Source organism: Lepidochelys kempii, chromosome 17 (assembly GCF_965140265.1).
Source record: "Lepidochelys kempii isolate rLepKem1 chromosome 17, rLepKem1.hap2, whole genome shotgun sequence".
Taxonomy (NCBI): domain Eukaryota; kingdom Metazoa; phylum Chordata; order Testudines; family Cheloniidae; genus Lepidochelys; species Lepidochelys kempii.
The window spans coordinates 21,413,923-21,426,039 of record NC_133272.1 but is presented as its reverse complement, the minus strand read 5'-3'; the positions used below and the strand labels follow the sequence as shown (position 1 = coordinate 21,426,039).

General features: G+C 54.3%; 1 protein-coding gene across 1 annotated transcript in view; it reads left to right on the top strand.

Moving 5' to 3' along the window:
* Positions 1-12,117, top strand: part of TMEM132E (transmembrane protein 132E) — a 235,340-nt gene that overhangs the window by 956 nt on the left and 222,267 nt on the right. The gene's annotated exons all lie outside the window — the stretch shown is intronic.

Below are 12,117 nucleotides of genomic sequence, written 5' to 3'. Positions count from 1 at the left end.
TGTGGGGTGGGGGGCTCCCCCGGCCCCCTGAGCCCCACTGCACACTCTTCTGTGCCTTCCTGCACCCCCTTCCCTGCAACCCCCGAGCCCCACTGCCCCCTCCACTCCTCCGAGGCATCCCTCTATGCCTCCCTGCAACCCCCAGCCCTCCCTCCCCTCCAGCCCCCCGAACCCGCTGCCCCCTCTGCTGCACCTCTCTATGCCTCCCTGCACCTCCAGACCCCCCACCCCACTGCCTCTTCCAATCCTCCGCCCCCCCTTCGCTCCCCCCCGGCCAGGGGAAGGGGCTGCTTTCATCCCGCTCTGCCTCCTTCCCCCAGCTTTGCTTGGGCTCTAGGCTGCCCCCAGCCTGTTGCCCCCGTTCTTGCCCCTCGCTCTGCCTCGTCCCATCTCCTCCTGCCCCCCAGGGAAAGGGCAAGGATTAGAGTTGAGCCCGGACAGATTGCGCTTCTAATGTGGGGCTCCCCGCGGGGGGGGAAGCGGGGGGGGAGAGCTTAAAAATATATATATAAACTGTCCATGTCTCCTGCTTTCTTAATACGGCGATGGATTTAGGATAAAGATCCAAGTCTTTATCTGCTATTATCTCACAGCTTTATCCAGCAGACCAATGCAATCAAATGCACAGTCTTTGCAGCCCTGGCGGGGGCTGGTAGCTCCCTGTTCGGGGGCGGGGCAGGGGGGTGACGGATTGTTGGCTTTTGTTTGTTTGTTTGTCTGTACATCCTGTCTCTGGAGGTCTTTCCCCTCTCCCCCTCCTCCCCCTGTCTGCAGTCTTACGGAAAATGGTCACTTTCCCCGAGTTGCATTCAGATCGCTCGCTGAGCCCTGTAATGTATTGAAGTGTGGGCATGCCATGCTGTGAAGCCGTTTGCTGCCATTAGGGATTACGGGACCTGCTGGGTGGTGCCCTTTTGCTGAGCAAGGTAACAGTCAGCAGAGGAGTGGCTGGCTGCACTCTGCGAGCTGCTGAACCCCCCCCCCCCGGTGTGATTTGGCAGGGATGCAATGGGTGCACCGTGCTCGGTGGGTGCAGACAGCTCCCCTCGCAAGGGCAGCTTTCGGTGTTCTCCTCGCTGCGGTTTTGGGTGGGTTATTTACCCCCCCCCCCCCCCCCCGCGGCTGCCAGGCAGAGGTGGCAGGGCTGGATTTATCCATTAGCGCTGTTCTGCTGAGCCTGGCTAATGTGGGGCCCCTGGGGCGCAGTACCCCCTGCAGGACGCATGCCCCCTGCCCGCGCCCCAGGGTACCCTAGATGTTCACTGCCGGGCTCATCGCGGTCGTTCTTTGGCCATAATCGCCCCCCCCGCCCCCCACACACACGCCCCGACTCTGATGTGTGTGGACGGAGTAACCGGAGTCCTGGCTTGCCCTGGCGCCCGCTGCACTGTGGCGTCGGTTCTGAGGAAGTGGGGTTCCGCGTTGCCTTTGCGGTGCACTTACCGTGAGCCCTGAGGCTCCTGGAGTTGCTGACTAATGGAAACGGGACTTAAACCCCCCCCAGCTTTAGTGACGCTTTAGTGGAAACGCTCCCCTCCCCACTTCTCTGTTCCACTGGAAGGCAGGGATGCTGATGATAGATAAGCAGATTTTTAAACAACTTCTTGGAACCAAGTCAATTAGTAGAAATAAACGAAGGGACTAGATGCTTTAACCAGCAGGGCTGGGTGTTCTCCACATCCTTTCCCGACAGAGCTGTAAAAATCCTTGATGTGCAGAGCAAGGGTTTATCCTGGATGCTGAGCTGCGGTAACTTTGTTTAGCATCCCTTAAGTGCCTTGAATGCTTTCCCCATTGTCTTCCAGACAAGTTGCTTGTAAGTTTTATTTCCCGGGCTGTGTTTTATTGGCTTTGATCTTTAGGAACAACAGGTAACAGTGTTTGCAATCCACAAGATTGGCAGCTGGCAGGCTTGTGTGATGGGGAAGAGGTGGTTTGGTTTTTTTTCCCCTCCTGCTTTATCAGATTTGGGTGTCTGGATAATCATTTTTCCCAAAAGTGGTGAGGACAATCACGTGTCACGTTTGTTGGTGGTTGGACGGTAGCAATTCAGAGAACCTCGTTAGAAAAGCGATGAATAATAAATTATTATGTAGGATTAAAAGGCGCCGAATGGAAGCGACATATTCCCTGCTCTTTACCCACGTTTCCAGTCAGCGCGCTGTCTCTTTCCCTTGGTAGCGAGCAGATGGTGAGTTAGAACCGATGACCCGAAAACCGGGGCCAGAACTTCAGCTGTGGGCAGGTAATAAGGAAAGTGGAACCAGCACATATTGGCGATGCTAATTAATGTCTGTGGCAGTGATTGTGAAGATGGGGAAAGTGGTGTTGGGTAATTAATCTACCTTGAAATTTGAAGCTGGAATTGTGGTCTGATTTCCCATGCTCCTTCTTCAGTGAGATGCGTCTTGTAGAAGAAGGAGTGTTGTTTTTATTATTATTATTTCACATAGAGAGATCGTGGAAAACCCAAGCCAAATCCTCTGTTGGTGTAGATCGGTGCCATTCCACTGAAGTCAGTGCAGCTGTGTCAGGTTACGCCAGCAGAGAATTTGGCCTCCAGTCTGTAACTCTGAGGAGCAGGCTGCTAAATGCACGCGTTCATTAGATATTAATCTACTTGATAGGGAGGGGGACGTGTGGGGAAAAGGACTTCTTCCCCATCCCATTCAAGGTTGCATTGTGTCATGTTATGTGAGCACAAGTGCCAGGAGCTGGGGGGGCTTAGTATCTCTCAGGCATGAGCCCAGGGAAATCAGTTGGAAAGTCACCATTTGTCTTCGGAGTCAGACCCCGGCAGAGCACAGGTTACCATGGCTATCACTGAGCCTGGCCTGCACCCCTTCCACAAGCAAATAAAGATCAGGTCACAGCGCTGCTTCCCAGCTTTAGGTGTTTATATTTTGACAAAAGTTCATACCAACAGAAATCCCACCCCCCCCTCCCCGGCCTGGTTTTCCCCAAGTCCCTGGTGCAAGCACTGGAGAGCCAGAAAGTCAAACTGATTAGAAACAGTGAGTGAAATCCCCCCCCTCCAGTTCCTCAGGCCAAACCCTGTGAAGGGCAAGGTAAACAAACAGCATAAAAGGTGAAAAATGACGTCAGTGTTTTAAGATCCACAGGGGTTCTTTCTACCTGAGGTCAGGAATTTCAGTGGTGAGTCTGTCTATATTTAGTGTCTCTTCGTATCTGAGCAGCATAATAATAAATAATAAGCTTTAGCTGATCTATCTGTGTGTCTGTCAGCACTGCAGTATCTGAACATCTAGACAATCAAAATGTGGGGCTTTCAGCCAACCTCCTTGCCCCCTAAAATGTCACACAGTAAAAGCAGGGAGTTGGGGACATTAGAACTAGGCAATACAATTCAACTCTGACGTGCTATGATGGAAAGTGAAGGCAGGGGCAGGTCCCACATGTAGGAGCTGAGGACATGGGATGGGATACAGAGCTAAGCATCCCTGCTCGAGGGAGGGAATAGAGGAAGGGACACGTATGCACAGTGTCTCTAGCCTGCAGTGATCAGGGGCCATGGTTGATCTGTCTGGAGGGCAGAGTCTTTTTGTAACCCTTGCTAGGCAAGTCCTGGAATGGCCCTTGATGCGGGGGAGTCTGCAGTTCCTTCTGGACGGTATGCCCGGCAGCAGAGGAGGGTGTGATGCTCTGATGCCGGGAAATCCAGCTGCCAGCATTGATACACCATGGAGGTCTTCACGCTGCATCCCTAGAGCAATCGGTCTCAATGGGGGGCTAGCTGTAGATCGGATCCTGTCCCCCAGGGTTCAGCCTTGCCAAGCTGTCGTGAAGGCTCCCCAGCCTGGGTGTTGACCCTACTTGCCGGCCAGTGATGGGAAACGAGCCTGCGATGTTTTAAGAGCCTGTTAAAAGTGCTCATCCCAGGTGTGTAGGCTGGGAGGATTTTCCAAGCCGCACCTGAGCCTTAAGCCTTCTGCCCCCGACTTTCATTACCAGACAGCATTGCACCTCCTTCACCTCTGTGCAGCCCAGCCTCCTTCCAAGAGGGCGCAGCGAACTCCCTGCTACTTTGCAGAGGTAACCAGACATGCTGACAGACGGGTGCATGAAGCCCACCTATTTGTCCAGCAACGCCTCACTCTGCTCCTGCTCCGGGCCCCTCCAGAGATCCCCATCCACTTCACCAGACTTTGAATCCGGCCTTCAGTGACTTGCAATACGTCAGAAGCTTCTGGGGTCGGATCCTGCAGCAGTGGGAGGTGGGCCGTGCGCAGGATCAGGGCCCACCTGCTGTCGAGAGTGCTGAGCTTCCTTGTGAGTCACTGCCCCCTCGTGCTCTGTCCTCTGATGGACGCCTGAAGGTCTCAGTACCTGCACTGGCTTTTGGCTTCCGGCGAGCTGGGGAATGCAGGTGCTGAAAGCTCATAATTTATAAGCCCTTTCTCGCCAATTACTTGCATTTGCTGCCAAGGTCAGTTTGCCGCTAATCAGGGCCCTTCTCCTCTGTTCCTTTTTTAATTTAGTGCCTTAGTAAGAACTTGACACCCTCCACCCCTGCACCCCCCACCCCTTTCCTATTCTGCAGCCTTTGAACAATTTGGCTTTGATAAGCAAATGGGCTGTTTTGAGACTGGCTTTTGCAAATGTCTTACCACAGAGCCAGCAGCCCTGGAGACCCTGGGTAAGGTCAGCTCTTTGTGTCTCCATCCAGAACAAGGGTTTGGAGCGAGGCCATGTGGGTGTGAACCCCGGAGGTGCGGGAGTCGGAGGGGTAAAGCTGCCCGAGTCATTTACACTGGAAAGGAAGCTGAAAAGCCCGGGAAAGCCTTGTTCACTGGGGAGCTGTAGGAATCCTGGAAGGTGTCGTTGGCTTGGCAGGCACTTGGCAGGATTGGGGCATGACTCAAGGAGAACATGGAGCTCAAAAGGGCACAGAGATGAGTTGTCTCAAAGGGTGTGGAACCCCTTGAACGTGTGATGAGGTCACTGGTGACCTGGCCTTTCCATTGACTAATACTTTGCACTGACATGGAAGGGAGCGTTGGACTGGGAGTGAGGACTCTTTTCCCATCTGCCAGTGACTCACAGCGTGACCAGTCACTTGGCGGTTGTGTGCCTCAGTTTCCCCCTTGGGAATATCTACCCACCTCTGGAGAGAGCCTGAGATGAAAGGCGCAGGATGCAGCCGAAGTGTGCCTAGAGCCTGACCTGTAGCTAAACGCAGCCCAGTGTTTCGGCTTGCCTGCCCTCCTGAGAGCAAATAAATGATAAACTATTTAAGGTTGCTGCAGTAACATGAAAGGGTGGCTGTGACCCCCTCCCCTCCCGTGCTGTTGGAAGAGCAGCAGCTCCCCCAGGTGGAGGGCCCTTGCTCTGCCCCTGCTCCCCCACTCCTCCGCCCCATGCTCTGGCTGGGGTGTTGGCCGATCTCTTTGCTCTCCCCTCTCATGACCCAGTCGCGCTGTGTGGGGAGGGTGCGGGCCCAGTGCCAGAGTGGATTGGATGTCGACCTAGCCCTGGCTCGAATTCACTCCGTCTGCCTGAAGTGAATTGGGCCCTGGATTGCAGTGCCGATGTGAGCACACAGGCAGCAGCAGGCCTGGCAGACCGTCCCAGGGGAGGTTAAAGACCCTGCCACAAACTGGGGAATCCCCCGTGGCTGCCAGTTCTGGGGGCCTCGTAAACCAGCTCTGCTTGTCATCAGTTATCCACAGATTCCCACGCCCGGGGCCACTGTGGCCGCACCGTCCCAGCAAGCTGCTATGGGGCTGGGTGTGTGGGGAGGTGTTGGGTTTGATTCCTTATTTGCAACCCCAGGGCCTCATCAAAAGCCCAGCAGTGCCACTGGGCTTCGAATCGGTTGCGGGGCTGGGGCGTAGCTCCGGTCCTGGCTTTGATCTCGCAGGGTGATGGTGTGGCCTGCGTGAAATAACCTGACCTGCCGGGTTTATCAAGCGGGAGCATCGTAAAGCAGGGGCTGTCAGTGGCCTGTGGTCTCCTCGACCGGAAACACAGCCGCGGTCTTTCAACCCTGCCGCTTGCCTTTAAAATATTACGCGTCCCTCCTCTCTACTTCAGGTTCCTGCCTCCCGAGAGCGTTTCGGAGCAGGGGAGCTGATTTAGAGCCTGGTCCGTTGGAAAAGGGGAGAGAGAATTGCATGGAGATTGTTTGTAGGAGTCATTGGCTGGGAAAATGACCCTTTTCCTCTTCCAGACGCTAAGAGCGGACGGTGCTTCTGGCTGCATGGAGCAGCACCGTGAATTTTTAAGACCAGTAGATGGAGATGTGCTATAAACTTGGTGGCTGGCTGCTGAAATCAGCTTGATTTTTTCTTTTTTCTATATTGATACCATCCCAGCAGATAATCTTTAGAAGCTGACAGTTTAGCATCAGTTACAGCACCAGGCAGAAATCTCCTCCTCTGTGCACATCCAGCCTCCGCTCTGCTGAAAGTTTCCAACCCCAGAAAGCCGGATGGATCCAGGTTAGGTGGCTGGATCAGAGCCGTCGACAGCACGTCTGAGCGATGAATGCCCTTGGAAACCTACGGCCATGTGCCAGTTCCCATTGACCCTGGAGGGCTGATCCATCCACGCAGGGCAAAACAGCCCTTGCCCCCCATTCCCGCATTCCGTTCAGCTGAAGGAGCTTCTCTGTTAGCCAGTAGCACTAGTAGGCTTTTATCCTCTCATGTGGACCAGTCACTAGGCAGGGACAAAGACTGTGCCAGTGTGGCTTACACAGGCCCAGTTTGATTGACTCTCTGGTGGCTCCAGTGGGTGCTGGATCAGAGCCGCCGACAGCACGTCTGAGTGATGAATGCCCTTGGAAACCTACGGCCCTGTGCCGGTTCCCATTGACCCTGGAGGGCTGATCCATCCACGCAGGGCAAAACAGCCCTTGCCCCCCATTCCCTGATCAGTGCTGGAAGGAACTGCGGGCAAGGGAGATGGGAGCAGTTTTCAGGTCTCAGCTGGTGAGCAAACCCCTGAGACCTGGTGCTGGCCAGGCCAGGGGACGGGCAGGTTAGCCAGGTGTGGGGTGGGGGTTGGCTCAGTGGACAGGGCTGGACCATGTGGAGCTTTGCAGGGCAGCCACAGGAGGCCCGTCTAGATAAGGGAGGGTGTGGAAGGATGTGTGGCGTGTGGGAAGGATCCTAGTTGGGGGTGGATTGGAAGGAGGTGGGGGAGGGCGCTGGGCTGGCCGGGCGTGGGGGAGCAGCTCCATACCTGAGCGAGGGGAGTGGGAGGCATGGAGAACAAGACGGAACGGGGGAGGAGAAGGTGGGGCATACAGGCGGCGTCTGGGGTACATGGGAAGCCTAGAGATAAGAGTCACCTATCCTGATGGCCGACACATGGAGACAGGGGCCCGTTCGCTGGTGTTAAAGGATGGATTGATCACGTGTTCATGTAAGCCAGGGCGGTGATTGGGGTGTGCGTGCACATACCTTGTGTGTGTCCGTGCGTGCGTGTGTGCACTGGGGCTGGAGTAGGGCAAGAGGGGGACGGTGGGTCAGCCTCCCACACCGCATCTCAGAGGCGGCCCGTACTGTCCCAGGTACAGAAGGTCCGGAGGAGGGAGCGGCCAGGGGAAGGGTGGGTTCTGGTTACAGGGGCGGGTGGGTTCTGTGAGAGCGCACCTGGGTTTGGTTGGGGCGGGCTCAGCTCGTCAGAGAAACTGGGGGTGTTGCAGGCAGTGGGGGGGCCAGGGACTGTGCCATGTAGGAGGAGGCCCCCAGGATGGCATTCTCTCCCACAGCGGGTGTGTCCCTGCACCACTCCCAACCCCACAGCCTTGAAAATCCCTCCGCTCTCCCGGAGCTTGGGCCCAAATCGACCAGTGGCAGGGGCGCAGTGGTGTTTCTGTCTCTGCGGGGAGGCGCCGGGCCAGCTGGCAGGACGTCCCCTCCATGCCCTCGGCCGCAGGAAGATCGCTGCGCTCTGCAGGGCAGAGAGCTCTCGGTGGAGCGGGCACGTGCGAGGCCCTTGGAGGGGACCAGTTCCCTGCTCCCCTTTGGCGTAAACCAGGAGGGACCCCACCAAAACCAGGGAGCGATGCTGGGGAGGGGAAGAGGGAAGCAAGTGCGAGATCAGTGATGTCCACCGTGGAGAGCGGGGTCACTGGGTAGAACACGGGGTCCCGAAGCATTGACGGGCAGCCAGCGAGTGGCGCTCAGCATGGGGTGAGCTCCCCGGAGGCAGCTCCTCTCTCCCTGGGACGGGAGTGGGTGGGATCGTACCTGTGGGGGACAGCATGGCTGGAGTGTGTTCTTGGCTCAGCTGCGCTGGTACGGGGGTGTCCTGCAGCCAGAGTCCACTGGGGGGATTGCGGTTGACTCAGCCAGAATTTCCAGTGGTGGATTCTGGCCTGGTTCTCATATCCTGCCCAGCACCATTGTATCTGAGCGCCTCGCCTAGGCAGTGCATAACAGCACAACACCCTTGAGGGTAGGGCACAGAGAATTTACCCACCTTTGGCACCCAGCCCCTTGCACCCTGTGCACTCTGCCCCATCTTTGTGCACCCCATATCGGTGGTGGGGGGCGGCTAGCTGCAGTCGAGCTCTATAGCTATAGGAATTGCTTTGTCCACCACTGAAATGCAGCTGCCTCTGGAGTGGAGCGTGGCAGCTGTGTCACAGCGCACAGCAACACTTCTGGGGAGTTGAGAGCAGGCAGTTAGGACAAGCCCACTGGAGCTGCTAGGGGGCTTTTAAGGAAGGGCAGATTGAATCAGATGGGTTGGAATTTGGCCAGGACACGGGAGCTGGCCCCCTAACTGGTGCAGAGAGCCCCTGGCATTCCACGCAGATCAGATGGGGACTGGAATGAACAAAGCTCCCCGCCCACCCCTTGTTAAACGGCAAGGTTGACAGGTGGCTGATCCTGCCCTAATCCAACCCTATGGCCACGGGGGATCTGGTTATTTCACCCCCAGTGATTAGCCCCAAGGCGCCCCCTCCAGGTGGGGCTGGGGAATGGAGGGCTAGTGATGACAGACCAGCAAACATGCAAGCCAGTTACTGCTGCTTCTCACCAGCCCTTACCTTGTGAGGAGCCAGGTACCTTGGGCCGGGTGGGTTTGGCTCCGGGGCGGGTAGTGCCCCCCGAACAGTTGGCGGGTGACCCCGCTGAGTGTGGGATGCTGGCTGTGTGACTGTGTCCTCGTGGGCCTGTTGAGTCAGCCAGCAGGGCCGGTGGGGGTGGGGGTGGGGGCGAGCCGTCTCTGCCCACTGCAGGGGGCATTGAAAGCCAGTGCTGCAGCTCCAGCAGCTGGAGGATGCCTGGGGGGGAGCCAGGCTTTGTAAGGATGCAGCATGGGATCACCCCCAGCCCCGGGCGGCAGTGGGAAGGAGCAGGGTCACAACCCCCCTCCCTCTGGGCTGGCTTGATGCTGCTGGTGACACTCACATCTCCCCTCTTGGCACTCACAGGGTACTAGCTCCCTGCTGTGCAGGGTGGCATTGGGGATTCTCCCTGGCACCCATGTGGGGGGTCACAGTGTTACCCATCGACAGCAAATGCCATCTAGCTATTTATTAGGTGTATTACGGTAGCACCCCGAACAGCCTCAGTCATGGACCAGCACCCCGCTGTAATGGGCATTGTACATTGTTTAGTAGCCCGTAACATCACTAATCGTGGACCAGCACGAAATTGTGCTAGGCGCTGTACTTTATTTATTAGGTGTATTACAATAGCACTGAACAGCCGCAGTCATGGCCAAGCACCTCATTTTGCGAGGTGCTGCATTAACCCAGAACAAAGAGTCCCTGCCCCAGAGCTCTTACAGCCCCCCTACCCCTCCCTACTCAGCCTGATTCTCCTCTGAACGCCACCATTGCTCCATCAGCCCTTGTGAGGCTGCTCCTGCTTTGCGCCCACTCACGGGCGAGGGATGGGCCCTCCCCCGTTGCCCTAGTGGGGGCCTGGCGGCTGCACAGCCCCAATGCCGCCCGCCTCCGCGTCGCCCAGAGGGGTTCAGAGCGACTCGGCGCAGAGAGCCCTGCCGGCGGAATGGTTTCATTAGCAGGGGAAGCGGCCCGTGAAAGAGACGTGCTTTCCAATCCCGACATTTCAAACAAGCGGAGGGATTTTAATAGGAGATTAATGATCCCCTCCCAAGCGCGGCTGTATTACCTTCTTAATGTTCCGATTGACAAAACAAACCCAGAGTGCCACTCCTCCCCAGGCTACTAATTAATAACGGTAACGAAGCTGCTCTGCGAAGGGCTGGGAGGACTTGGGCTTCCCCGCTCCTGTGTCTCAGGTACCCCCCCGAGGCACACATGGGATAAGCCCTACAGCCAGTGAGAGATGAGAAGCGTCAGCATATGTGCGCAAAGCGCTCGGAGACCTTGGAATGAAAGAGGTTAATTCCTGGGCATGCACTTTCAGTGCTGTCCCGCATCAAGTGGGTGTTCTTATTCTCGCGTTACAGATGGGGAAACTGAGGCACAGAGGGGTTCAGTGACTTGCCCACAGTCATCCAGCAGGTCAGTAGCAGAGCAGGGAATAGATGTTCAGAGTCTCAGCCCATCCTGGTGTGCTGGACCGTACTGCCTCTGCATCTCCTCCTTTTAGTTGTATATTTGTAGAGACTGGGAATGGGACAGTTGGTTTCACTTGGACATCACTGGGCTGGCTCTGTGCTGGTACTTACCCTGTGGAGGGGAGGGGAAAGGGATCCACGTGTGGTGAATGGGGTGGGAGGGGATCCACACAACAGCAAATGGGGAGAGAGGGAGATCCAGATGCTGGCGAATGGGAGGAGAGAACTGAGTCTCTATTAACATAACATGGGATAAGAGGGAAGGTCTTCTTATGGAACAGTAACTGGTTAAAAGATAGAAAACAAAGGGTAGGACTAAATGGTCAGTTTTCAGGATGGAGAGAGAGATGAATAGTGGTGTCCCCCAGGGGTCTGTACTGGGACCATTGAGGTTCAGCATATTCATAAATGACCTGGAAAAAGGGGTAAACAGTGAGGTGCCAAAATTTGCAGATGATACAAAATTACAAGGACTGTCAATGAATCTCAGTTAACTCAAGCGATTAACACAGAACAAAGTCACTAAATTAAAAAAATAGTTACAATTAATCGCAGTTTTCATTGCACTGTTAAACAATAATCGAATACCAGTTTACATTTATTATACATATTTTTTGATGTTTTCTACATTTTCAAATGTAATGATTTCAATTGCAACACAAAATGCAAAGTGTGCAGTGCTCATTTTCTATTTATTTCTGGTGACAAATATTTGCACTGTGAAAAAGGTAAACAACAGAAATAATATTCTTCAGTTCACCTCATACAAGTACTGCAGTGCGATCTCTTTATCGTGAAAGCGTAACTTACAAATGTAGAATTATGTACAAAAATAACTGGACTCAAACATAAAACAATGTAAAACTTTAGAGCCTAGAAAGTCCACTCAGTCCTACTTCTTGTTCAGCCAATCGCTCAGACAAACAAGTTTGTTTACATTTACGGGGGATAATGCTGCCCGCTTCTTATTTATAAAATCACCTGAAAATGAGAACAGGCACCACTGTAGACGGCATTGCAAGGTATTTACAGGCCAGATCTGCTAAGCATTCGTATGCCCCTTCATGCTTCACCCACCATTCCAGAGGACATGCTTCCATGCTAAATTTAAATTGGTATTCTGTTATTGTTTAGCCGTGTGATTAATTGCAACTATTTTTTAAATTTAATTGCAATTATTTTTTTAATTATTTGACAGCCCAAAAAATTACTCAAGATAGTTAAGTCCAAAGCTGACTGTGAAAAGTTACAAAAGGATCTCATCCAACTGGGCGACAAAATGGCAGATGAAATTCAATGTTCATAAATGCAAAGTAATGCACATTGGAAAACATCATCCCAACTCTACATATAAAGTGCTGGGGTCTAAATTAGCGGTTACCGCTCAGGAGAGAGAGCTTGGAGTCACTGTGGATCGTTCTCTGAAAACAGCCACTCAATGTGCAGCATTAGTCAAAAAAGCCAACAATGTGACTTGCGAACATTAGGAATGGGATAGCTAATAGGAGAGAAAATATCCTAATGCCGCTATATAAATCCGTGGTACAGCCACACCTTCAATCCTGTGTGTCGTTCTGGTCGCCCATC